The following is a 25,405-nucleotide window of genomic DNA, read 5'->3' as shown; positions in this document are numbered from 1 at the left end:
TCCTGTGGTAGAGAACTGGATCTGGCTGGAGAATGCATTTGTTTTAAAAGCAATATCTCTTTAATGCTAGTTTCTTTCTTTTAAACACAGCTGTTTGCAAGATGCATGGTAATCTATGTGAGACAAGGTAAACTTTGACTACGGAGCAGCTTCTTCGTTTGGACTGTGGGACTGACTTCTCAATTCGTTCGCATCACTCCACCATAAAAAACAGTTTTCATTTTTTGACTTTTCCAACACTGTAATAGGCATTGAGAATAACTCTAATAACTACACAGAAATAGCCAATTTTCTTACTGATGGTCTTGTTTTCCTTATGTAGTTCATGTAGAAGTATTTGAGACTGTTTGATAATGAGTTAAAAGTCCCTTGTATTACATTTAAGGCACAGCAACGCAGCACGGAGGAAGAGTTTTCGACAAAAAAAACTCCTGTGTGATTTATCATTGCGCTTCGATAAAGACTCACAGGAGACTGATTTTTTAAAAAAAGCAGACACAGATATATCTTCACTTTTAGTCTGTTAAGTTTGCAAAGCTCCAAGGACCCTGGATCCAGTTCTTTCCACAAAGGAACTCATTAGATGATTGGAGCTTCCTGTATTCTAAATGCTATTCTTTCAAATGCCACACCTCTAGTTTCGAGCACAGGCGTTCTGTTGCAAATGTGTAGCCTTGACGTTATCACAGTTTTTTTTTCTTTTTTAAATCATAAGAAGCTCCAACATGGACTTAAGGAATCATGCAACAGTTTTCACAAGTTGAGTAGTAGTACTCCTCATGATAGGTCAAAAGAAATATATACCGAATATCAGTGGAATACCCCTTTGAATCTGCTAGTGAAAGAGCTGTGACTAAAATATATACAGAAAGTTGAAAAATATACACTCTGATGACAAACTGTGCAGTTATGGCGTAGAACAGTTTCTAAATGACCTCAGACATATTTTTGGCTTTTCTGTACAGACATTTCTTGTTGCTTATCTCTACGCCACGGACGTTTGCATACCGACCGTACGGCATCTCAAGCAAGTCTCTCCAGCGTGCTCAAAAGAAACAGCAATGAATGGCTGCCTGGAAGGCCGTGAATCCAAAAGGTCAGCAGTAAAGTGAAGCGCTATAGCAATTTATAGTTTGATGGATAAGTACGCAAAACCACTGGTATGTTCCATTAAGGTGCACCGCCAAAAATCTTTATTTGTATACGGTGAACTTCAACACTCAAATGCTCACAGACACACACGGTTTGCAAACTGAAGGGACTTAAAGGGTGAGTTTGCCCTTTAAAGTTAATAAAATGCCATTCAATAAAAAAAAATAAAAAAAAATGACTGTACAAAACCACTGCTGTGGGGACTGGGAGGTTCTTTTAATACATTTCACCCTATGCACGCCTTTTTTCTAAGGTGTTGTCACAGTCGCACTCTGCTCAGATGCTTGGAGATAAAGCAGGTGTACAGCCTAAAGCGACAGAGAATGCTGATACCACTTGCGCCGCGTCAACGGTCGCTACGGGCGTGCGGTGCGTCATAACCGACCTAACAGTCCATGTCAAAGCGGGGGTCATATCGCGATCGCTTTATGACTCGTGGAAAGGGCTGGTTTGTCTGATCGTTTACACCGACAGGAAGTGAGAGATAGAAGAAAAAAAGAGCTGACAGGAAATGGTCTGAGGTTTCTCAGTTGTTGACGCACATCTCCGACTGGACTCCATTTTCTTTCTTTCTCCCATCGTTTGTCAAAATCACTTTAATAAATCACAACACGCGTTCTCCATGATTCTTATCCCCCCAACAGACCATGTTGTTCACTGCACTCAAATCATTTCCAGTCGTAGCAATCGTGCATTTTCATTCATAAGCCATTCTTAAATTAATATCATTGTCGTCAGGACATGACAGCCTGGATCGTTAGCCCGCTGGCTCTTGTTTGTGGGTATTGGCCGTAATGAATCAACTGAAGCTAATGCTAACGTTATACTAATTTTAATTTTCTTTTAAGTTCTGCCTCCTTGATAGTGGTAGTAGTGGAGGAAGCATTCAGATGCTTCACTTAGAGAAAAGTACTTATACCTCACTGTAAACATTACTGTAAAAATACTCAATTACAAGTGAAAGTCCTGCCTTGAATAGACTGCAGAGTGCAACCAGTGCATTCATTTGACGGTTATGTTCTCTATTAATTTATTTGGATTGTAAAAATCCTGAAAATTTAAAATTGAAATGTGTCAACTGGTAGCATAAATCTCAAAATCCTTTCAAATAAAGTCAAATAATTAAAGTTATTAAAATGAAAAGTAGCAAATCATCATATCTGAGAAAAGAGAACTATGAGATGTTTCTACATGAAAAATGACAATTGATTTTTTTTTTTTCAAAAATTGAAAATAACAATTAACCAACTCATAAATTTCATAAACTCATAAACTTCCTATTGACTAATTGTTTTCACTATACTTATACAACTTTATTTGTTACTGTTTTAGTTTTTTTGAATTCTTAAAGGCCCCTTTCCAAATAACCAGTCTGCTCTGATTGGTCAGCTCACACACACCTGAGCTAGAACCGCTCACCGTGTCTTTGGTTTGCTCTCTTGTGTTTTCGGCTTCCATTTAGATTCACTTCTGCCATGAATATAGACATCAATTTTGCAGCATGGTGACTAAGTCATGTAAAAAAAGTTACAAACTAAAAATTGTTTCAAGCTTATTGCTAATGTTATTTCACTCATTTCACTTCAGACCAATAATAAAGGGCAAACAAATTAATTAGTGTACATTATAAGTAAATTCTAGTACTTTTCTTTCTTTAAAAACACCAGCAGCTTTGATATCTATTATTTAATTGAATACACTGCAGAGTGTTTTCTAGGTGTTCCTCAGGGGTCCATTCTTGGGCCACTATTATTTCTCATTTATATATATGAGTTTAGACTGAATTCATTTATTATTCATTGGTAAATGCCTAACTAAATTATTTGATTATGAAAAATGGATTCAAACTTAACACTACTTGATTTTAGCTTAGTTAAATCCACACAACACTGAGATAATTCGGTGACAACCGAGGAAGGTGAAAATCCCTCGTCAAGTCTTGCTTCTTGTTAAACAGAGGTGCACGGCTAAGGACAGGGAGGCTCTTCAGCAGGTGGTTTAGGCCAGCCAGAACATTGGGTGAGGTAAGGTTTTGGCACAGAGGACAACACCAGTACCAGCCACAGCCTGTTCACCCTGCAGCCATCTGGAAAAAAGGTACCGCAGTATCCGCTGCTGTTTTACTAGACTACAAAGTAGCTCCTTTCCACATGCTCCTTAACTCATCCTCAAATTAAAAAAAAAAAAAAGTGTTTTTAAAAATGTTTTTATGACTCACTTACTGTTAATCCATCCATATTAACGCTGTCTTTAGTAGTAGCATAATTGGACTACAGACATTTAATTATACAACCTTGTGTTGTACAATTACTATAAATGTATCTTATTTCTTGAACAAAAAAGAACTCCTTGAGACTGGACCAAAACTTCACTGAGAGAACTGAGGTCTGCCATGTCCTTTTGTTTGACAATGCGTGTGCTGCTGCAAAACTGATTTGAGCGATGCTTACGAATAACCAAATTCAACAATCCCAATTGAGTGAAACAAAACCACATCGTCCCCTGAATCAAACCAGAGCGCTTTTACACATCAAAAGAGTACGCATTAACAATAAAGGCCTATTGATGACACAGTAAAAAGGGCAAGAGGAACAGAGAGGGACCTGATAATGAAGGTTTATTATTGACACATCATGGGTCAGGTACTTTTCTTTCTCTGCAGCAGCAAGCGGAGTGCCAGATGTCTGATCTCTTAGTGTGGTTAACCAGTAATTACCAGCTCACTGAGGTAAATGTGAGCTCCCTCAACCGTTAGAAATGTTCTGAGGACAGGTTTCTAATTGACTACAATGAGAGACTTTCAGTTGAAAACATTATATAATATTAAAACAAAGGCTCATTGTTTCATCAGTCATTTCTCACAGCTCCGTACATGGTGCGGTTTCATACTGGCTAGAGGAGCCACTTCAACGAAAGAATGTTCTAAATGAAACAGACGAACTTCATGGCCATTGTTTTCTGACTTCCGAGTTCAAACTACATTCATTCGATTGTAAAGTGTAAAATGTCAAAATAATGTACACAAATAAAGACGGAATACGCCGCTGATTGACTTCACATTGTAAATAGTTCCCCATCAACTTATGGACTCTCATTAAGGGATGTGATGATGTTATTTCATGATGTAGTGAAATCTTTAGCAAAAAATGCACTCAATAAAACTGCCAACTTGAATCAGCTCTAAGTTAGCTACAAGTGCACCATAGAGCAACTGATTTTGATAAAGACATGGGTTTACTTTCAGAGGTAGGTAAAGCTGAATGAATGGGGTTAGGCTTAAGCAAAAGAAAAAGTCCAAAGTGAAGCAATGATGTTACTCAGTAAACCTCCTGACTGCATCAAAGGGGAAATCTCCAGATCTCTGACAGCCTGCGAAGAACTCCCGGAAAGATGTCCAAGGACTTCCAAGGAATCCACAGGAATTCACAAGAAAATCGCTAGAGTTCTTACTAACACTCTTTTTATGGGAGGAAACTAAGACCGTGACGGGCTGGCAAGTCACCAAGACAACAATTAATGCAAAGCAAAGACAACAAAACACACACTAGGCTCCCTGCATTAACTGCAAGTACCTACTTCCGTGAGGGTCGTGACGTTTGGTGAAAAGGGGTGACCTGGCCACACATGAGTCAGGGCTGTCCCTGACAGCGTATATAGCACCTAGCTAGTCATAAGCATAGGAAAATTTACTTTTGTTCCTGTCAAACGAATAATGCCTCTTATCTGTAATGGCCAAACTACAACACACTACTACTAATTCTGAAACTGTGAGAAAAAACATCAAGGAAGGGAAGAGAGAGAGCAGAATACAATAGCGAGCCTGATGGATGACCGAGCCTCAACTGGGCGCGGGGGTGTTAGATGAAGTCAGCTGTTCTACTCTGACGGGAACAGACGCACAGGCTTTTTTTTTTTTTACATCCACACAACTTGTGCACAGGCATTAAAAAAATCTTCATCCAGTAGTCTGAAGAGACGAAGGACTGCTTTTTCATATACCTTGCATTTTCATGAAATCATTCTGACTCCAAACAGGTTAGGACAAACAGTCAAAAGAACTCCCACACAAGTACAGTTCATCAGTGCACAAAGCCATCCCCTTGGACTAATACACAGAAACTGTTGCCTTGACGCTCCTGGTACTTCACCGAGCTTTATGATTCAGTCGGTGGCTCACTGCACTTATGCACAACACTGCGCTTATGCACAACACACTGAGTTTTAGAGTTTTGAGCTGAAATTTCAGGGAGCGCTGTCTCTGTGTCGCTATGAAAATGTATTTAGTCACAGCTTTTATTTACGTAATCATTGGTCAGACATAAAGCAAGCAGACAAAACTTGCCCCACTAAGCTTTTAGAACATTATGCAAGTCCTTAACAACTAATGATACAATGATATCATATCAGTGCACAATTTGATTTTACTTTCAATTTGACGTGTTCTATTTCTAGGAGATTTATGTAAGATCATCCCAAAAACGCCTCTCCCATTCTGCAAGCATATTTTTAAAAGATTACAAGTTTCATTCTTTCATGAATTTTTCTCACCTAAATTTTTTCAATGCAAAAATAAACCTGCATGTGACCTGTCACACCTCTTGCATCATCAAAGTTCAACAATATCAGTGAACACGTTTTTCTGAGAAAATAATCCAGGCGGCTGGCGAAAGAGGGCCAGTTTATGCCTTAACTTTGTTAACTTGTTTTGACTTCAACAGGTCAATGCAATGGAACGAATGACTGCAAGTCTACAAATGAAAATGAACATGTTTGCAAGGTGAAATCGTGTTACATTGTACTTCTCTATAATTGACCCTGCTTTGTAAAAGTCTGTCTTTAAGAACTATGATCCTAGCGTATGTTTTTTAGAATGATTTAAAAATAATTGTATTTAGTTTTTCATTAATTTGTGTGCAAAGGAATGTTATAATAATAACAATAATAATAATAATAATAATAATAATAATAATAATAATAATAACAACAACAACAATAATATTAATAATAATAATAACAACAACAATACTAGTATTAATAATAATAGTAATAATAATAATAATAATAATAATAATAATAATAATAATAATAATAATACAAAATTACATAAAATAAGTATATAAGTAATATATAAGCAATAAAATTATATGTAAATTAAACCATTTTCATTTTTTTCTTTAAAACAACAGAGGTACTTTACAGCAACAGCTTGACTTTAGGGTTAGGGTGAGGCAAATTCAAATAATATAAAAGTAAAGAGTCCACCAAAAAAAAAAAAAAAAGTTCAGTTCAACAGTAACAATAATAAGAAAACTAGGCACTAGGTGACACAGTTTTTTTTTTTTTTAGATCAGTGCCTCCAAAATGTAGCCGAGCAGAAGCAGTGCCAAAAATGGAAACGTTCAAGAGCCTAAAATTTCAGCAGTCAGATTATGCTTCATGCAGACGGGATACATGTCCGTAAGTGCAGCTGCAGACTACTGTTAGTTGTGTCTTGTTTATTATCTAAATAGATACTTATTTCAAAATCTCCCTCATCAGTTGTCCATAGTTTATTTCAGCAACCAAGACAGACCTTAAAGTATCTACAATTAGCACACCTCAGTTGTCCAAATGTACATGATTAGGAGACAAGATGAGCCTTAATGAGATGAGAATACACCCCTTAAATCAAATAATTAAAAACACAAATTATTAATTTAACAGGAGGAGAATCATACCATTTGGTTTACCTTTAAATGTTTCTTCAGCAATTTTTCATTGCATTGTCATACAGTTCAAAATTGGTCATCACTGTACTGGATACACATCAGTCCAGTGAGCCAGCAAGATGCCCCAGACCTATAATCTCGATCCCTGGACTGTCTCTGAATCACTCGGCCTATTAGACAGACTCCTCCTCACAGAAATTCTCCCAAATGGGGAAATAGCACCAATTATGAGCTGTAGTGGATCATATCAGGAAAAACAATTTCCAAAAGACGTGAAAATCACCGAAGCGAGTTGGCCCATCAGTCAAGTCTCTGTTTTCTCATTATTTCATCATGACCTGGTTGAGCGTTTTACGTTACGCTCTACTTCCTATCAATCACCTGTCGCCCACAACAAGAAATGCAAGTCTTCTCCAGGATATAATATACGGCAAAGTGATTTCAAATGTTTGCAGTATTTTCAAGATCAAATATTGAGGCACGCGTCAAGTCCAACAGGAATTAAATGTTTATTTTTTTAGCTGTAAAGCTGCAACTGCATTTGGACATTCAATAACCCTGCTCTCCTTAAAGAAATCTGCAACAAAAACAGAGAGAGAGGAGTCCTTTGCACAAAGACGATCAAAGAGTCTCATTTAAAAGCTGAACCGATCAATAACAGTGGGTCAAACCTTTGTTTGTGTGTGTGTATGAAAAGGGCTGCTTGTAGTGATGAACCCACAGATGATTAAAGAATCCGTACTGTTCCGGTTTCTTCCCTATTTCTTGCGAGGCAGTACGCCTGTGAATGTGTAGCCCAAGTGTGGTTTTGTTGTGCCAGTGTGCAGATGTAAAGCAGCCATTGCCTCGTGCACTTTCATATTTTGTAAGCGTGGCTCACTCGTTGCATGTTGAAACACGATTAACTGCAGGCTATACGAGTCTGTGTTCGCATGTTTAAAAAGCCTGTCCGCCATATACACTACCAGTCAAAAGACTGGACACACCTTCTCACTGAATGTTTTTTTTCTTTATTTTCATGCCTATTTACATTTTAGATTCTCACTGAATGCATCAAAACTATGAATAAACACATATGGAATTATGAAGTGAGCAAAAAAGTGTGAAATAACTCTAAATATGTTTCATATTTTAGATTCCTCAAAGTAGCCACCCTTTGCTTCGGTGACAGCGCTGCAGACCCTTGGCCTTCTCTCAGTGAGCTTCATGATGTAGTCACCTGAAATGGTTTCCACTTCACAGGTGTGCCTTGTCAGGGTTCATTTGTGGGATTTATTGCCTCCTTAATGGAGCTGGGACCATCAGTTGCGTTGTGCAGAAGTCAGGTTGGTACACAGCTGACAGCCCCATTCGACAGCTGTTAGAATTCATATCGTGGCAAGAACCAATCAGCTAGGTAAAGAGAAACGGCAGTCCATCATTACTTGAAGAACTGGAGGTCAGTCAGTCTGGAAAATTTGCAAACACTTTGAATGTGTCCACCATCAGGCGTCACGACGAAACTGGCTCACATGAGGACCGCCCCAGGGAAGAAAGACCGAGGGTCACCTCTGCTGCTGAGGATAAGTTCATCCGAGTCACCAGCCTCAGAAATCACAAGTTCACAGCAACTTAGATTAGAGGCCAGATGAATGCCACACTGACACATCTCTACATCAGCTGTTCAGAGGAGACTGCTCGAATTAGGCCTTTATGGTCAAATAGATGCTAAAACAAAAACACTTCTAAGGAAAGGCAACAAGTGGGGGAGGAGATTTGTTTGGGCCGAGATGACATGCACCGCGGAGTGAAGGCAAAAGGGCCGCCAAATGCTCAGCATCTCTGGGAACTCCTTCAACACTGTTGGAAAACCATTTCAGGTGGCTACCTCATGAAGCTCATCGAGAGAATGCCAAGAGTGTGCGAAGCAGTAATCGAAGCAAAGGGTGGATATTTTGAGGAATCAAAAATAGAAAACATGTTTTGAGTTATTTCACACTTTTTTGTTTACTACATAATTCCATATGTGTTCATTCATAGTTCTGATGCCTTCGGTGAGAATCTACAATGTGAATAGTCATGAAAATGAAGAAAAAACAGTAAATGAGACGGTGTGTCCAAACTTTTGACTGGTAGTGTTGGTCGAAAATCAAAGCTGCTTACTGCGACTCATATTTACGTTTGTTGTTAAGCATGGCTCTTATAACTATTACAGCTCCAGATGGAGGAAGTGAGGAGGAGTAGTATGAATGGCCCGATTTGAACAGTCCATGGCGCAAATGATTTTAGGGCGTGTCTCTCACTTTTGCTGGTCGAATGGGGGATAATCTGGACACAAAGTAAGGTGCACGGTGCAAATGGCTGTAATTAGTCCTCTATGTCATCTCCCATTCCCTTTAACAACCAGGAGCGCCAGGACTTGGATGTGGATCTTGAATGCTGGACCCTCTGTCCCCGTCGATTCCCATCATCTGTCCCATCAACAGTGATGGCCGGGTTAAACAAGCATAGGTCCTTTGCTGAGGAGGCAGCCTTCGTGTCCAGTGTGAAACCAGCAGCCAAAAAGTGGGGTATTTGAACTATTCACGACGACTTACAATTAGGCAAGGGTTTGCTAACAAGTTCACCATATCAACTTAAAAGGTCACGATATGTCGCTGATGTGTTTACAACTTGTTTCTGCTGCCCCCAAGTGGCCAAAAAAAACTGCTACAGGTTAAAAAAAAAAAAAAAGTTGTATTTTTTGGTCGATTTGTTCATGATGGACCGCAGCCAGCTCATATACATAGTCGTACTTTCATTCTACTGTCACTACACATGTATGCAATGTCTGTGGACAGATGGGTCAAGGACGGAGCAACTCTCATAAAAGTCAAGGGCAGTGACTGCGACACGTGAAAAAAAAAGAAAGAAAGAAAGAAAGGAGAGCCATTATGAACTCTCCCTCCCTCAATGTCCTGTTCTCTCTCTTCTGTGTCTTTTCTCTCCCTCTCTTAGTTTAAGGCATGTTTACATTTCGTACAGGAGAAAACAGAGAGACAATAAAACCCATTTTTATTAGGAAATGGCTCCTGTGTGCCTCGCTGGCGCCTGACCCCCCCGTGCGGTTGCCATGGAAACGTGCCTTAAGAGGCAGTGCTTTCGTCTCTCTTAGTGGAATGAGTCACTGGCGAAACCTGTGGATCCAGTCCAATCAGAGGCTGCCAGAAGGACTGAAGGCTAAATCAGAGAGCCAATGATGTGGTCGTGATCAGGAAGACAGAGGCTGACACGTCGCAACTTTTGCTTTCAATTTGACTGATGACTTCGAGGTATGCGCAGCGCGGATGTGCCAATTTCACTTTTTGCTCTTTGTTTTAGTCAGTGTTCGTGTTGCGTTTCAAGTCTCCTCATGCCATCCTGACTCTGTGTCACCATGACTCAGGTTAAATAGTCCTAGCAGCAGGTTATTACTGCTCGCGGGTCACTGCCACCTTTACTTCTCTGCAATGAGGAAGTGATACCAAAATAAATAGCTCTCAATCACATGTTGTGTGGGATAAAAAAAAGTGGGGTTACACATTAACTATTTTTGCATGTTCTTTTTTTAGAAACCAAAAGTCAAAAACGTACGTTATACTGAGTTAAGTTAAGAGATCAAGAGTCATGCTGTTGTCGAATGAAACAGGCCTGAATCGAATCATTTTCTTTTGTGCTTCAGCCTATTTAACAACACATCATCACTGAAGACCACTTTCCAAGACATATCAAGTTCTTAGATAGATATAATATAGTTTCAAATTCTGTCAGATGATCTATGGAGAACTGAAACTGCCAAAACATGCTGGTGTGTAGCAGATTCTACGTTTATCAATGAGATCATCTAAGGCTGTGTTCCAGTCAATGTCAGAGGTCGGAATTACCAAATGAAAATTTCCAACTTCTGACCGCCAAGCGCTCCAGGTGCACAACACCGAAAACTTGGCCGACCGGAGCAAAGTTAAGTTTTGTCTCTAACAAAATAATGAATGTGAGAATATGATGGTCAGCTGTAACCAAAAGGTTGCAGGTGTAGACATGAGTGAACTCTAAGCAATGCAGCGTCCTTGCGTATCTAAATTAAAAACAGGAATGGAAATGACACAAGGGTAGATGGATCTGCCCATAATTAACATTCTGGCTTCAAGTTGCGTTACAATGTACTTTTACTAGTTTAGTAGTGTGGTAAAATTTGGTTTTGTCTGTTAGCAGCATTACTTAAGTATTTGTATGCTAAAGTCGTACTAATTAACTCTGATCACAGGCATGGCCGATGCAGCTGGGAATTTTGCAGGTATTTAGCTACAAACTGAGGAACTGCACAAACACAAATTTGATAATTACTGATTACAGCTCCTTTAACCTTCTTTTGAATCAAAATTAAACATAGTGCAGTGTTCATGTGTGAAAATGTGGTTTTGATGTCTATGAATTTCACCTTATTGTCACAGCTGCTGTGAGCGAAGCAACAGCGTTAGGACCCACACACAGATGAAAAAGGGCAGAGATGATGCAGGTCAAAGATTTCTTCACAACAATAACATATAAGGCTTACGGGGCCATAAGGCAGGCAAGGGTCCAAACCAGATAGGCAGTCCAAAAGAGGCAAATAAATCTTACAAGGAGCAGGCAGGAATCCAAAGTGAAAATTACCAGGCAGAGGGTCACGCAGTGGGGCAGGGGGAGGCTTTGAAGCAGTGGCACGAAACAACGGAGCAACAACAACAATCTGGCGAGGAGTGAGTGGACAAGGGCTAGTGAAGTGCTGCAGAGCTGACCAGGGGGAGTGGAGATAGGTGAGCAAGCGGGCGGCGGAGGGTCAGGTGACTGGGACCGAACTGAGAGGGGTGACTGCAGGGCAGGAGGGAGCGGCTTGATGTGGGAGTGAGGTGACTGGGAGAGGGGGAAAAGTCAGAGGGCACCCATGCGGACAGGAAGAGAGCGGCAAACAAATGGGTTGTGGGGACGTGGGGATGTGGCTGGAGGGAAGGACACAGAGGTAGATAGTGAGGCTGATATTATACTTAAATGTATGCAATGAACCAAATGATGAATCATGTCAAAGGGGAACTGACAATTTTACAGAATAAAGTGCGGTTGCAGGGTCCATGTATCACATGTTCGTTGGGTTATTCACTTCATCTCACTTCACCTCTGTAACTGATGCTATGGGGATGGTACCAGTGGCTTAACTGAATTGTGGGTAATGTTGTTGCAGCTGGTCTAGCATTGTACTCTCGTACACACTGTTGGATTCATTTCGAAACAGTTTAATAGCAAATGATCCAAGCTGATGCAGCAGAACCAGAGCCGCCCCCTTTTCCCACAATGCAACTTGGCCACTGAGTGACATTACTGTAGGCAATTCGTCAGATTTACTTGCAGCTTCTTCTGGAGCCACAAAAGGCACTATACTACTTTTTTCACATATGCAGTAGTACTTTCCAAGACGTGTAAACACTTTAATGTTGAAAATTCCTGGAGTTACCCTTTAAGGATGCCCCCTAATTAGTCCTAACTTTTTCTTAGGGCTCTCTTGTAGGTTAATTTAGCCCTAATTAGGTGGCCCTTGATTGGCCCAAGACAAAAAAGTAAAGAGCAATCTCAGGCAATACTGTGAGTAAAAAGTAGCTCCGAGGACATGAAATGCAGTCGGCGCTCTGGATTTATGGCGGCCAGTTTGGTGGCGTAAGCAGAACCCATCAGGCCATCAGAAGCAGTGTGGGTCGTAAAGATAAGACTGCTTCGTATAACAGCTTTTACTGCCCCACTGCTAAGTCCGATACTGTACACCCCGAGAGGCGCGGAGGGAAAGAGTCCGCTTACTGCAGGTGCAGCGCGCACACACATAAGCATCATCCACTTATGCAAATACACTCCCAGCCTTCTGAGCAAACACACTTCAGCGGCACAAGCAACAAAATGTAATCTCTCTCCTTCTTCCTCCTTTTTCCCAAGCACATGCAAGACTCGAGCTTTTACTAACATCTCCAGACACAGGCTTAACACTCATTTGAACCGCATATTTCCACAGTCTTAAGTGAAAATGACCCCCCTGGGAGCAGCACAGCATAGTGTTTATGTATTGCTTGCACTTCTCCCTCATAAATATGAAATTAGCACAATTAGGCTGGAGCGCGCTGTGTGGGACCGCTCCTTGACATGGCTCTAATTGAAATGAACAGCAGCTTGGCCTCCCCTGCCGTGGCCCGCCTAATGCCATTAGAGGGGATCTGAGGGCACAGCTCTGTATGTGTGTGTGTATGCGTGTGTGTGTGTGTGTGTGGTTCACTTGACACTCCCACACACATCCACCTGAAAATTAAATCATACACTAATCCCCATTCATACCTCTAACAACAGCAAGGACACTTATTGAATGAAACAGAACACTTAAAAGAGGCTGCACATACACTCGTGCTGTGTAGGAGAAGCTGTGAAAACATTTTCTTTTTTTAAAAAAAAGGAAGAAAAGCGCAGCCGTCAGCACCTAGGACAACACCCTACCCATCATCCATCAGTCGTCGACACATCATTCGACAGACGTCAGCCACAATGAGCATGTTTTTTTTTTCCCCCTGCTTGCACACTGTTCCCATCTAGTGGAAATGAAACAGACTGCAGCAAAGGTAAATTGAGAGCACACGCGCATTAACACACACACAGCAGGACGCATTCACGCTCCCAGTGCAATCAGTGTTAACACCATCAATAATGCACTCGCATGAGCCTGAAGGCTACTAAGAGCTGAAAGCTGTACATTTCGTGTTTGATTTCCTCAAACCCAGGGGCAGCCACAGAGACACACACGTACACATGCGCGCATGCACACACACACACACACACACACGCCGTGAGCGCTGCTGTTATGTAACCAATGGCCACGTGTTGCCGTGGGAACGGGGAAGGAGTGGGGTTGAGGGAGGGTGGGGAGAGAGAGGGAGAGACCAGAAAGAGATAGAGGCAGAGGGAGGCTAAGAGGACAAGTATCAAATCAATAAGATGACACTGCAAGACTTTGGTAACAAAGTGAGTCCGCCTACTCCTCCCAGCGCCTTCTAAAATCACACACAAACGTGTGCACACACACACACACCTCATGAGTTGGTTCAGGTGATTCAGGGAGGGCTAGGAGGGCATAATAGCAACAGAGAGTCAAGTAATTTCTTTCTCCCACATGGAAGCAAACAAAAAACAGAGCCTGACTAATGCCGGACGACCCAATATTTTACAATACGAACAAACATTTCACTGATAAGGATCCTTTCAAGCCACATAGCAATGTATTTCCATTTCATATATTTATATTACAGAGCCCTCTCTCGACCCAGTATTTCGTTCGTCCCTCTCAATACAACATGGCAGACTGTGGAAGAGGACTCTGTAGATAGAAGAGCCATTCTGAGGTGACATACACACAACAATTCTTAGTTTCAGGTGATTATACACTAATTAAAACGTAATAATAATTGTGAATATTCCGTTTCAGGCATCGGATCCTCCTAAACACTGCGAATCCTACACATTGGACATTTGACTTTGGTTATTATGGCTAACTGACAGAGTGGTTTGACATTCAGGTAGACACACGTATTTTCTTTCTTGCTGAGAGTTTGATGAGGAGCCCTCTGTGGTGGATATGAAGCTGCAGCCAGAAGCCTGTTAGCTTAGTTTAGGATAGGAAGACAGGGAACATTATGCACACAGACAGGAGAGTGGTATTGATTTGATGTAACTCCAAGCAAGGAAAGTGAATAAAGTTTTCTCCCGTAAGGTCAAAGTATTCCTTTAAAGATTGATGTCTGAGATGTGTACAGTCAGACAAAAGCACATTCACCAATGCTCTGTGGTGAGCAAATACTGCAGCCTCATGTTACTAACTAGCTTACATAAACACTGATACCAGTTCATGTCGATGTATCGGTTTTAATATGAGATGCTTATTTAGAAAGGCATGTTTAAGCGTGTGTGCAGAATATTCGAGTGTGTGTGTGTGTGTGTGTGTGTGTGTGTGTGCCACTGTGAAAGGAGTTTGTCTTTGTCTTCGGTGCGTCTGTTTTTTTGGCACAAGGGTGCTTGAGTCGGTGCGTGCGAGTGTGTGTTACAGAGGCGACGGTCTTCAAAGCTGAACTGGAAGTGCCTCATTGCGCAACACATTGTTGTTGCAGCACTGTCCACAGACGACTGCATTCCTGATGTCGTTTCACATCTTACATCTTGGACAAAATGCGAGAAAACACGGGAATAGAAAAGAAAAACAAAAAAAACAGCGTTACTGAAGAGAACCGATGCGGCCCGCAAAAAAGGCAGCAGGACCTTCTCCTTTCTATTGTTCTGCGTGTAGGAAAGGGCAGCAGAACTTTTTTTTTTTTTTTTTTTTATTCCTGGGAAAGTCGTGCTCTGCTGTTACATCAGGGAGAGGCAGAGGAAAGGCTATAAACGGCAAGTGTTCCAGGTCCATTTTCAACAATCTAGGCCAGTCACTCTGACGTAAAAGCCAACAAGGAAGAGGGGAGCTGTTGCATCGCTCACCACTGCGTCGGAGTGGATGTGGTTGACGAGGGGATGAACAAGCATGCATGCATGTTTGTGTGTAAAGAGAACACCACACTGTCAGCAACATCACCGAGCCCCATATCAAGAGGCTTTCTGAGAAGCTACAACCTTCTGCGGGTTGTTTTTTTTTGTGAATTTGCAAGAACCCCGGATCTTATGATCCTCACGTAACCCGGGCACTTCCTCCTGCAGAGTGAACTGGTACGGCCGGTCTTTTTGGTTCCGGTCGCTGGGGAAACTGGTGCCGTGGAGAGAGCTGCCCCCCCCCGCCCCCCCCCCCCCCCCTCCACCCCTCCCCTCCTGCTGGACAAAGACGGATGACAGGCCAAAGAAACTCTCCCAGAAACGGATGTACAAACAGACAGGAATAAATCCACAAGCAAACACAGCCGCGTCAGTGGCAGGGGTGGCGCAGACTGGTTTGCCTGTTTTTTTTCTGTCCTCGATCTTCTTTTCTATTCATCGCTCTGACCTCACAACTGTTTCCCCAACTCTCCCGGCCTTTTTGTGCCGCCCCCCCCCCCCAGTCTCTCGCACACCCCGCAGGGCCCATGTCGCCACCCTCTCTGTTGCCTCGGGGATGTATCTCACTTTAGCGGGCTTGCGAGGTGATGGGTGTGAGAGAGTGTCAGACGAAGAGGAGGTGGAGGCAGCGAGAGCACGCCAGGCAGTAAACAGATGACGAGAGACCGGCCGGGGCTTTGATCGCCACGAGCTACAGTGACACTGAGGACCAGGTTGAACTTCCTGTAGCCCTCGCAACCTCAGATAAGAGCTGGACGTCGGCCCTCGGCACAGAGAAATTCCCCCGGCTTTGCTGACCTTCAGCTGCGGTTGAAGTGGTTAGGGAAAAGGTCAGTGCGGTCTCCGGGCCGATGGAAATGAGCACTTCCCCTTTTCAGCAGTGTGGTTTTGGGTGTCATGCACAGACGTCAGGCAGCATGGGATACATGACGCACGCTGACTGCTCTCTCTAGCTCTCCCTCTCTGTGTGTCTCTTCCCATCTGTGGCTGAACAAGACACTGGAGAATGGCTAACATAGCAGTGGTGGTTCATGTGACATTCCCCTGTGCCTTTGGCCTACTTAGCCGAGCTCTAGCAGCCTGCGCCGCCCCTTAAACGTTCTCCTGTTCGACTAACTCCTCTCCAGCTACCTCTCAATTTATCCAGCTGTCAAAAATCCGGGTGGAAGATCATCAACTTTCGCCGTCTGGCAAAAATCTCTCTATCTTTATTTCATTTTTTAAATAACCACTTGCTCCTCATCCAGTCTTCTCATTAACCTCATAAGTACCCGACGTTGGGTTCAATCTTTGCAAAGTCATGTTGAGTGACCAAACATCTGACAAAAAAAGCAATGCAGCAATAGCAACAAGCAGGCTGGGATAACATCAAATGAACTTTCCATGAATTTCCAGAGATTCTCCTGAGTCAGCTGCTTCACAGACATCGCCATTAGGCGAGCTCGATGGGTGGAATGGAACAACCAGCAGGAAGCAACGTACATGTCTCTGGTGTGGTACAATGAGTGGTACGATTTAGTCATGAAGTCAGGATTGACTCTCAAATTTGCCGACGTCCGCTCAAACAAACCGATGGTCATGCCAGACGAAGGAAGGCTGCGGCAGCAGAACTCCTGAGTGCATGGATTTGAGCGAGGGTGCGCTGTATTTCTTTTGAATTTAACTTTTCGCTCGCGACACAGCTCAGGCTGAAATTGTGCTAAAGACCCAAGGTTTCAGTGTATGGGAAAAAAATGTGCTAGCCTAAACTCAGGGGGTTACAAGATGAACAAAACACTAAAAAATATTTCTACTTGATGAAATGACTGCGTCTTACTACAGCTGTGTGTGTTATAGTATCAAAAGGTTGTGGTTGTTGTCGTCGAACTCAAGTAAGAACTGCTCTGTTTGAACTCTCAGTGGACTGCAAAATGACTACAGGCTGCAGCTAAACTTTCCTCTCATTTAAGTAAATGTTTCTGTCAGTGTGACATCCGTATCATAACACCATCTCGACCTGCACCTGCTGCACGCTGAGCTCCTGCTCTCTCATTCTGCACTGGTTGAGGTGTCTAATGAGATTTTAAAATCATAATTTCATCAGAGATATTTTGAGTATGAGTAACTCAGCTGGAGTAATTAGTTTAGATACATAATCTCCGCGCTCTCCTTTTGCCAGTACTCTACTGGCAGTAAAAACTCAGCGAAAGCCATAAAGCTCAATGAAAACCGCGTGGCACATTCACTTTACGCTATTGTTTCAGTAAATCCTGAGTGTTGAAAATAGCTACAGAAGCCGACTAACATGCCCTCTCAATGTTTAACGACTCTCCTGGACTATATTTTCGATCTCCCGTTTGGCTGACTCCTTTGCAGTACGCTCCGAGTGACTTTTACATCTGAATATCTTCCGGAACATTTCCTTCATCTGAGTCTCTTCGCCAGCCATCTCCTCTCCAAAACCCTTACCTCTCTTACAAATCACCGCTCAAAATAACCCTCATCCAATTAGCTCAGCTATCTCCATCAAGTCCCTCAAGTAGGTTATCTTTTCAAACTCACTCCTCTAAGACTTCTCAGACAGTCTTCTCCAACTCCTCTGTCAACCGTGTCTGTCTTTCTAATACAACTGACTCTAACTCTCCTTTCAAACTGTATTTTGCGCCATCTTTCATAGATCCTTTTCTTCTCAGCGCAGCACCCCTCAAATCTGTAAGAATCTCCCCCTCTCTCTCTCTCCCTCCGCCCTGCTCTCTGTGAATACTTCCTGGTGGCCAAGCTCTCTCGGTCATGCTCTGCAATGCGAACGCCTCGTTCTGAACACGAATCAAAGCAAACAAGGACAGTGTGTGTGTGTGTGTGTGTGTGTGTGTGTGTGTTTTATGTGTGTGTGAAGTGGGGAGGGCAAGGGGGAGGGGGAGGGTGCCGAGGAAGAAAAACACAACTATCAAGAGCTGGGTAGTCTCCTCCCAGCCGAACCACATCTACGACTCCCGACCATCACTTTTTCTTCTGTCGCTCTTCATGTTCCTGTGTTTATCTCTCCCCCGCAGCCCTTTTTTCTCTCCACCGTTTTATGGTTTAATTGCCGTGACCAGCAGACATATGGACAGTGGGCCGCTGCCAGAAAATGTTACATTTAAAAAAAATTATAATAATTCAAACCGATGTTTTTACAGTACAGCAGATCTTCCAAATGAGAGGTAAACAAACATCCAAAGTGAGGGACAAACACTGTCCTAATTCTTCCTAAATTGTATTATATCAACACCCCCTGTCTTTCCCTCCCTTCTCTCCCTCATCTCCTCTCTAATAAAGACATGGGAGGTTTTCTCCTCCATTACCCATACCCTGCTGAGGTTTCATTTCACGTCCTCCCCGGGCCAGTTGTATGCCAAGCAGCTCGGTGCCAGGCCAGACTCTGCCTGCCAACTCGCCCTGCATCCTGCAGGCTGCTTAACAATGCAATCTGCCGCTCACCTCTGACCACACCAGCTCCATTCATAGTCTCAGGGAAGGCACGCAATGCAGTTAAATACTTTAGAAGGAGATATACCATAGCAAGGAAAGCGCAGTAATGTAGCGGTAATAAAAAAGGAAATAGTCCGTGACCTGAAGTCATTACTCAGAATGTCGGAGGCGGAGCACATCATCCATTCAACCAGCCAAACTGACTTGAAATTGGTATTAAATATGTGATACGGGAGGTTTCGGCATTAAAATGTCAAAAAACGAATACACCTGTTGAGCTGTGAACTTAGATTATCCCAAATGCTTCCAACAATACCCCAACCCCGAGAAATCTGTGAGGTTATCAAGGTAATGGTGCATTTCACTTGTTCACCTGCTGCTATAGCTTCCGGGAGAGAGTCAGAGAGTGTTTTTTTTTTGTTTTTTTTTTGATCGAGACTGCTAGAGGCAGAAATGACATACATTTGCATTTAATATTCATAATCCTCAGAGGATGGTTCTATATAATTGTTGTGATCCCCAAAATGTTGTCTAACGCCACTGACGGAGCAGAGATTCCACTTGACAAACATTTTGGTCCAGGACAGCACAGTTAGTTGGAGACATGGTGGTCTTGAGCTAACTGTCTTAAATAATAGTACAGATTTGATCAAATTTGCTTTAGATACTTCGGATGATCCCCAAAGAATGAATACTGCTGACATCTATGACCCCCTGACTTTTCCTCTGGCATCACAATCTATGTTAAAATCAATTAAATGAGAGATTTTTAATGGGTATTTTACTATGAAATGTTCACATTCACACTCCCCTGAGGACAAACCCTCTGGGGATTGCCCCTTGGCAAGCATTACTGTAGAGTTAAGGGCATAAATGTATACATTGGACACAAGATATCTCATCATCAACTAGACTAATGACATTTGCCAAGCACATTCATGCTCCAAAGAAGCTAAATTCTTCCCATTACAGACACTCGGTTAGCTTTAAACATCGACGTTACATGAACTTATCTGTGGTTCACAGAAATGCCGTTATCTAGAAAACAAAAAAGGCAACTCACAAGTAACAATCTAGATGGATAAACAGTACTACATGTGAGAGGGAAGATATGACATAGTACATATCAAACTATAACAGGGGAGAATTCCAAGTATTTTACAGAGCACATTCATGCTCCAAGGGGGGCAAGGTCTTTTGGTTTGGAAAACCCTGTAGGCTTTGCTTTAGCAAAACCCTTCAAAAATTATTTGGCTCAGTACTGGTAAGGCTCTAATAATATCCAAATTTTAATGATGTTGTTTGTATGGCTCTTTTGGTTGTAATGACCACTGTGGCCTCTCAAGAACACTAGCGGGGCTTTACAGTATGATGCTAAGTACTCACAGAGGAGTCTAGTTTCAACGATATTAATGTCAGCAAGAGAAGGTGAGTTCACTCGAAGTCTTATCGTCAAGTAATCTGACTTTCTGTTGATTTTCCCTTCACCACCTCCCCGCACAACACTTTCTGTCAGATGGCTCATCGGGCCTTCGCCGAGCTGCTTGAAGAACCGTATTCCCATGTCCATTTTCCATCCCTTAGGAAGCCCTGCGTTTGCTGAGGAAATATTTGAGGAGTGTCCATTACTGAAGCTGTTATGAAAGTCTTCTAAGAGCCAAGAAAGTTCGAGTCTGCTCCGATGTGAGAGGGCAGCCGGCCAGAGAGACGATGACTGTGGAACAGCGACCAGGGAACAGGCGCCCGTGTCACTACTTTTATAGTGAGCGGTGGGTAAAAAACCATTTCATAATCAAATGCGCACTTGCCCAACCTACGCCGACACTGACTCATTTTAACTGTATGTTTGCTTTTGTTTTACGGTGGATCCGGCAGCAGAGGCAGGGGCAACGATCCTGCAGTCGACAGCAGTACTGAAGAAAGTGATCGCTCATTAGTTTTTTTGTTCCTGTCTCACTCTTTTATCTGTCTGTGGTTTTCCTGCCCAGTCCCCTCTTCTCTCTCTCTCTCTCTCTCTCTCTCTCTTTCTCTCTCTCTCTCTCTCTCTCTCTCTGCAGCGGTGTAATGTCTGCAGCTCTCGCCCCTTTCGCTGCCTCCTGCGTCACTTCCCTTCCTGGTCGGCTGTCATGTAAACACAAGCACACCCCTGCTCGCAGACGTGCTCGCACATACAAGCTCAAACACACTCGCACAAAAACACACATACACCCAGTCACATGGGAGCTGCTAATTATGACCACATAAACCCAGCGGAAATACAACTTTCACAGCTGGCTGTTTGAGCTACGCTCACATTCGAGGCACATAATTAATGTTAAAAAAAAAAAAAAAAAAAAACACAAAAAAAATGCACCATTTACTTCAATTATTCAGCAAACGCACACGAGGGAAGAAAAAAAAAAAGAAGTAATGGGCTCATTTCTCAGATCAGCCTCGGGCTACAAATAGCAGATTTTTTTTTTTTTCCTGTGGCAGTGCTGGTGAGGAGGAAAGGATTGAGAGCCAGGGACAGAGATTTAGTGAGAACGACGGAGGGAGGTTTAGCTGCGTAAATTCGAATGAAGAAGGGGAAAATTGGTTTCAGCACCGGCCATTTACATAGGGCAGCGGAGGAAGCGACGAAAACAACACGTGTTCATTTCTATCTGAATGAAACAGATCTATTTGTCAAGACAGGGTGAGCGTAAACATCTGTCAGATGTCATGCGTAGTCTGTGACGCAGATGGGAAGGTCTGTCTTCACTGAGCACATGCATGCACCCTCCAAAACAGACACAGATAAACAGGAACACACACAAACAGGCAAAGCCACGTTATCCCCACTAGACTCCTCTGACACACTCCAACCATTTCAAGCATGTCACTAATCTGCGGTTCAGGCTCATTGGTGGAATTCTGTGCGTATAGGTTTGCCAAGTAATGCTCTCAAGGGCGGAAATAACAGCTTAGAGCTCTGAAAGTTCGCTTCAAAAGGCTGATGGATTTGTTCTCGGCTAATAAGGCCAAACACAGCAGGATTAATGCTGGTTAATGGTTAATGCTGCGGGATTATTGCAAATTTCATTATCATGCAAGTGCTGGAAGACAGCAGAGCACGTGTTCTACCCTGCTTGTACTTGTCGGGGCACAGTTGTTGATTTGTTTACCAGGGAATGAGGGACAGTTCTTCGGAAAACACATTTGATTGAAAGAGACAAAAAAAAAAAAAGTGTGAATTCACAGGTGACGCAAACCCTAAGCTGAAGCTTGGAACCAGTAATAACATGAAACGTTCAAGTACAGACAGTGTACCACTTCCCTGAACTTGATCTCATTCATGGCATAATTCATACCGAGAAACATTTCTTTCATAATGCATTACAGAGTCACTGTTTGGTTGTTACATAACGTATGTCCTAGATTTCTAAAGCTCATACCCCATATTTCACCATACACAGATGCATTCAATTTAATGCATACAATACTTAATACTATGCAAGCACTGGCTGTAAGAGGCAAAACTGCTGACATTTCACAAGGGGCCTGAACCTTTAGAGTGACTAGAAACATTTTTTTTAAAAAGATGATAGCAAGTCATTCAACATGGAATGAGGTTCTTAGCCTGGACCGAAGCAGCTGTGTGCTCAATCACCAGCACAGTCTAACTTGAAAACAATATTGCTGCAATCCTCGCTCGTGGTTACACGCGCGCAGATTAATATCACCTGACACTGCGGTTCAGCACAACTATATGGTAACAACTATCGGTGTTGTTTTGGTTTTTATGGGCCGCTAAGTCACTGTTTCGTGCGGGGATCTATTTCAGCAAAAAAAGCTATGAAAACCCCACTAGACTAGATGGTGAACATGGTGGGGCAATTAGCAGCTTGTGGATCCATCATTTCAACTTACAACAGCAACAGAGCCCATACCTGGAGTAAGCTGGCTGGATGGGTCATGTACAGGAGTCTCGGGTTTCTATCCTAAATACTTGGTTAGGTTTAGGAAACAAAAATACTTGGTTAGGTCTAGGTGACAAACATAATTGGTAATGTTCAGAAAACTGAAATACTTGGCTAAGTTTAGGGAAATACGACATTTGGTTAGGTTAAAGGAACTAAAAAGTTTGGTTAGCTATTGCGAACAAAAATAGCTGGTTATGTTTAAGGAACAAAACTAATTGGTTATGTTCAGAAACCTAAAATACTTGGTTAGGATTAGGGAAGTAAAATACTTGTAGAACCAGATGATTTGGGTTAAAATAGACCCTTTCACCATGTTAAACAGGAGAACATGTATCCCATGCTTGTTGGGTGAGTTTGCCCAGCTGCCATCTGGCAAAAGATACAGAAATGTCTGCTAGCAAAGTCTTTCAAACCCCTGTGTTTTGAAAAATGGCAATACATTTACCTTGTAGGCAGGTGTTTGATCTTAACAAATCCTCACATTTTAGAAGCAAACTTGACAAAGTTGTTCATCAAAATTGTTGTCACTTAATTTTCTGTTATTAGACTAACTGATTAATTAGCTGACCTAATTGTTCGCCATACTTCAGGCACTGAATATTGACTGTGAAATGTTTTTGTGAGATTGGTAATTTTTTTTTTTTTTTTTTTTTTTAAAAAGCTAAATCTCACTTCTGCATCAGTACAATACTGCTTTAAGATTAGCTGAGCAAGGATCATTTTGATTGTCACAGATGATGATGTAACAACAAACACTGACTTTTGGATGAGGGTGAATAAAAAAAGCTATGTCATGAACTGCTTGTGTCAGTAAGGAAATAACAATAACAACTCACACGAGAGTGTCAAACTACCATATAGATATATATATATATATATATATATATATATATATATATATATATATATATATATATATATATATATATATATATACATTCAAAACAATACACTGCAAACTTTTTGTCATGAAGAAACGTTTTGTTTTTCCGATGCTGATTTCGAACGGCTGCCTCTCCCAGTTGCTTCCCTGTGGACCGGACAGTTTTCCAGCTCTCTGCCAGCATTCTGCATCAACTGGTGCTCCCTTCAGTTGGATCAGCCTGAGAGTCAGCCCGTGCTGCTGGGGAGCATCTCCGGAAGAGCCACTCGCATTAACGCAGTGAATTATGTCCCCTCACCGCTTGAGACTGAGACTGCGGCCAAAATTAGAGGTGGTTTGAACTCTCTGTGTCACAGCCTACACCAGATGTGACGGCCCTGTTATGAATCAGCAAAATATTGCCTGTTGTGTGAGTTGGGGGCGTGGGGTGTGTGTGTGTGTGTTGGGGGGTTGGGGGTAGTTGCGCAATAGCCGGAGCAGCAGGCAGGTGGTTTTCTTGTTTTCCTCTCTGGCGAGTGTTGAAAGGTGGAAGCGCTGACGGCACCTCGCAGGCACGTTTCCAAACATCCCGCAGGAAAATTGGATGGCTTTATTAAACAAATAGTGGGCCTCTGCTTACGAGCTACACACTCATACGTTATTGTCACAGCCACAAAAACACTGCCACGCTCGCGTTGAACACACACGCCACAGTCTATAAACATTTAATCCCACTTTGCCTTATCCCAGCCTGTTCAACTGGGGGACTGACTGTAACATAACACTGAGACTTTGGTAGTTTGAGGGCCGGCGAGTAAGTCCCTAAGACTTAGTTAACACGCTGTGATGTGTCGTGTGAACTTGCTGTAATTCTCTTTCTCTCTCTCTCTCTCTCTCTCTCTCTCTCTCTCTCTCACACACACACACACACACACACACACACACACACACACACACACAATAAAATAAATAAATAAATAATCAACAACTTCACTTGAGCTCGGCATCTTGTGCGCACAGCCTCAGGGCTGGGCTTGTGGAGAGGGGCGGGATGTTTCCAGTCAAGCCTGGAGCGCCGTGCTGAACCTCAAAACACTGTTTTCAAGCTCCGACGCGAGGCCTGATTCCCACTTGTTTACTTCAACTCCGATTTCTATGTGCGCAACACCACCTGGAATGCGGACACTGGCGAACACAGAGTTCCAGACAAACGCACATGACACATGATCAGAAATCTCCCCTGCAGGAATGCTGCGCTCTCTCCAACAAGCACACTTCCCCCAAAAAAGCTGAATGATGCGGGTCCCGACGCTAGAATAAGGCACACTAACCGGGCACAATACAAGCGCGCAAACGCACCTGCGGCAGCGGCGCAGCGCCGATCCCACATCAGCTGAGCTATTAGAAATAACTTCACTCACGCTGAAAGGCGCTCCTCTCCTGCTCCGGGACCGAGGCGAATTTTCCTCCTCTTTTTTAAAGTGCGTGTCATAGCTGGCAGGTGCAACTGCGAATAGAGAGGTCCCGTCCGATGAGGCACAGTGAGTCCGGCTCGGCCCGCCCCGGCCGGGATCGGCTGGGCTCGGCTCGGCTCGGCCCAGTTGTCCCTCTCCCCGCAGGCTGCTGACTGGCGGCACATGACTGCGTACATTTCTGCCCCAGCTCCATCAGCCAAGAGCTCAGCGAACTCTGCCTCTCTGTTCCTGCCTTTT

At 42.8% G+C, this 25,405-nt stretch overlaps 1 long non-coding RNA gene across 1 annotated transcript in view; it reads right to left on the bottom strand.

Moving 5' to 3' along the window:
- The window catches only part of LOC119032686, a 61,978-nt gene extending 36,573 nt beyond the window's left edge, over positions 1-25,405 (bottom strand). The window contains exon 1 of the long non-coding RNA XR_005079004.1: positions 25,115-25,405. This is a non-coding gene — a long non-coding RNA (uncharacterized LOC119032686). The remainder of the gene's footprint in view (positions 1-25,114) is intronic.

Source organism: Acanthopagrus latus, chromosome 14, assembly GCF_904848185.1.
Source record: "Acanthopagrus latus isolate v.2019 chromosome 14, fAcaLat1.1, whole genome shotgun sequence".
In the NCBI taxonomy this organism is placed as follows: domain Eukaryota; kingdom Metazoa; phylum Chordata; class Actinopteri; order Spariformes; family Sparidae; genus Acanthopagrus; species Acanthopagrus latus.
This window is presented reverse-complemented; position numbering and strand designations above follow the sequence as displayed.